The sequence below is a fragment of the Pinus tabuliformis genome, chromosome 2_2, assembly GCF_031772625.1.
Source record: "Pinus tabuliformis cultivar Carrire ecotype Pingquan chromosome 2_2, CPIR1, whole genome shotgun sequence".
Taxonomy (NCBI): Eukaryota; Viridiplantae; Streptophyta; class Pinopsida; order Pinales; family Pinaceae; genus Pinus; species Pinus tabuliformis.
Genome location: NC_142300.1, coordinates 139,749,100 through 139,752,552, shown reverse-complemented (window position 1 = coordinate 139,752,552; position 3,453 = coordinate 139,749,100). Strand labels below are relative to the sequence as shown.

The 3,453-nt window shown below is 44.8% G+C and overlaps 1 pseudogene; it reads left to right on the top strand.

Moving 5' to 3' along the window:
- Positions 1 to 897: 897 nt before the first annotated feature.
- Positions 898 to 2,699, top strand: LOC149191731 (18S ribosomal RNA; annotated as a pseudogene).
- The last annotated feature ends 754 nt before the right edge of the window (positions 2,700 to 3,453 follow it).

The window sequence follows — 3,453 nt, the reverse complement described above, 5'->3', positions numbered from 1 at the left end:
GTGGGCTCGGTTGGTCTCGTTTTATTTTCTTTCGTTTCCTTTGCATTGAGGCTATTTTAGGTGATCATTCGATCGATTTCCATCGTTGCTATTGTTCGCGTGGACTCCTAGGTGGCCTCTGTGTGGAGAGGGGAGGGTTGGGGGACATTTCTAAGGGAGATTGCGGGCTCGATTTGTCTTGTATTATTTCCTTCCCTTGCCTTTGTGTCTAGGCTACCACAAGCGATCATCAGATTGAGGTCCATTATTTCTTCTATTCGGGTGGACTCCTAGGTGGCATCAGTGTGGGGCGGGGAGGTTTGTATGGCCTCCCTATGATAGGATTTGCAGTCGATCATCCTCTTTTTATTTCCTTCCTTTTCCTTCGCATCGAAGCTCCCACAGCCGATTGGGAGATCAAGGTCCATCATTTATTTTGTCTAGGTGGATTCTTAGGTGGCCTTGGTGTGGGGTGGTGAGGGTTGGGGCTCATTTATAATATAGAGGTTGCGTGGTTGGTTGTTCTCCATTTGTTTCCTTTGCATCAAGGTTGTCACAGGAGATTGGGAGAACGCGGTCCACCATTGCTTTTGTCCGGGTGGACTCCTAGGTGGCCTCGGTGTGGAGTGTGGAGGCTTTTGGAGGCATTTCTAAGGGATGGGTGAGTGGTCACTCATCTTCTTGTTGGTTGGGGCGTGGTTGAAAACTCCGAAGTGGCCTTGGTGTGTTGTGGCTTGGCAGGTCTACCCATTTGTTTGCCATGTCATTGGCATGTTGTCTGTGCTTCCTTCTTGGGATGCAAGAGGTGCAAGGCATAAAAGTTTTACATGATATTTTGATATCTCTTTGACTTGATGGGTGTTCAGGTTGGCTCTTGGTAAGAGAGCACCCAGAATGCCCTTTGAAGTGGGAGGGTGCTACCTGGTTGATCCTTCCAGTAGACATATGGTTGTCTCAATGATTAAGCCATGCATGTCTAAGTATGAACTAATTCATACTGTGAAACTGCGGATGGCTCATTAAATCGGTTATAGCTTTTTTATGGTACTATACTACTCAAATAACCATAGTAATTCTAGAGCTAATACATGCACAAAGTCCCGAATCTTTGGAAGGGATGCATCTTTTAGATAAAAGGTTGTCACGGGCTTGCCTACTTCTCTGGTGAATCATGATAACTCGACGGATCGCACAACCCTTGTGTTGGCGATGCTTCATTCAATTTTCTACCCTATCAACTATCGATGGTAAGATAGAGGCCTACCATGGTGGTGATGGGTGGTGGAGAATTAGGGTTCTATTCTAGAGAGGGAGCCTAAGAAACGACTACCACATCCAAGGAAGGCTGCAGGTGTGCAAATTACCCAATCCTGACATGGGGAGGTAGTGACAATAAATAACAATAATGTGCTCATTAATTCTAGTAATTGGAATGAGTACAATCTAAATCCCTTAATGAGGATCCATTGGAGGGCAAGTCTAGTGCAAGAAGCCATGGTATTTCAAGCTCCAGTATCATATATCTAAGTTGTTGCAGTTAAAAAGCTCATAGTTGGATCTTGGGTCGTAAATGTTAGTCTGCCTACTTGGTGTGAACCTGTCCTTCTATCTCTTTTGTCAGTAGTGTGCTCCTAGCCTTAATTGGCTGGGTCGCGACTCCAACACTATTACTTTGAAAAAATTAGAGTGCTCAAAGCAAGCTTATGCTTTGAATATATTAGCATGGAATAACGTGATATGAGTCTAGTCCTATTGTGTTGGCCTTTGGGACCGGAGTAATGATTAATAGGGACTATCAAGGGCATTCATATTTCATTGTCAAAGGTGAAATTCTTGGATTTATGAAAGATGGACTACTGGGAAAGCATTTTCCAAGGATGTTTTAATTAATCAAGAATGAAAGTTGGGCACTCGAAGATGATCACATATAGTCCTGGTCTCAATCATAAATGATGTCCACCAAGGATTGACGAATGTTGCTCTAAGGACTTCACTAGCACCTTTTGAGAAGTCAGAGTGTTTGGGTTCGAGGGGGAGTATGGTCGCAAGGCTAAAACTTAAAGGAATTGATAGAAGGGCACCACCAGGAGTGGATTCTGCAGCTTAATTTGACTCAAAATGGGGAAACTTACTAGGTCCAGACATAGTGAGTATTGACAGATTGAGAGCTCTTTCTTGATTCTATGGGTGGTGGTGCATGGCTGTTCTTAGTTGGTGGAGCGATTTGTTTGGTTAATTCCAATAGCGAATGAGACCTCAATCTGCTAACTAGCTACGTAGAGGTTCCCCTTCATGGGCAACTTCTTAGAGAGACTACGACCATTTAGGCCATGGAAGTTTGAGGCAATAATAGGTCTGTGATGCCCTTAGATGTTCTGGGCTGCACATGCACTACACTAATGCAGCCAATGAGTTTTTCTTCCAGGTTCAAGAGGATCAGGAAATCTTCTCAAATTGCATCATGATGGGGATAGACCATTTCAATTATTAGTCTTCAACGAGGAATTCCTAGTAAGCACATGTCATTAACTCGTGTTGACTACGTCCCTACCCTTTGTACACACCGCCTATCGCTCCTACTGATTGAATGATCCAGTGAAGTGTTCGGATTGCGTTGAAGATGGTGGTTCACCATCATGAGAAGTTCATTGAACCTTATCATTTAGAGGAAGGAGAAGTGTAACAGGGTTACCGTAGGTGAACCTGCAGTAGGATCATTGATAGCAGGGATTTTATATTTTAGTTTGAGTTGGTTGGGTTTCGATTGCAATGTGGGACTGTGTGGTGTGTTTATAGGGGAGTGGGTTTGGCGTTTAGCAGGAACATTGTTGGTTGCTTGTCTTGAGGTAACACCTATTTTTTCGTGTCTGTGCTTGCAAGCCATGCTTGTGCTTGTCCCACCCATCCTCTGTTTTTGTTTCCCCTAATGGGTTTCTGTAGGGGGTTCGGAAGCTTGTTTCTTGGGAGCCCTTCCAAAAATCTATTCAGTTGGGCATGGTTGTTGTAGTTGGGGTGCTTGGGAAATACGATGGGTAAATTTAGACTCATTCATAGTGGTAGTGCTCTGTCTTTTGTTCGTTGGAAGGCATGGGCCAAGGGTGCAGGCTTCCATAGTTGGTTCTCTCGAAAATGCGGTGGTAGTTAATGTGTTGCTTGGGTGAGCTTTCTTGTTGGTGGTTGGGTCGAGGGAGTGGTTGCGTGCGCGCCTGGTAGTTCAAACCTTCCATGAAGGGAAATTATCAGGGTGGGGTCAGTATGGGATGGATGAAGAGTGGTTCAACCCATTGGGCTAGCCACCCTAGTCCTCCCGACTATTCCTTGATATACCCTCGCGGAAGGGTTGGGTGTGTAGGTAATGAAAAACCCATCCCTCGGTCTGAGCTCCATCGAGATCACAATTTTCCCCACTAATGGGCATGAGGGTGGCAATCTTATCTCATGACTTTGCCATTGAGGGAATTCCTCATCCTCTCA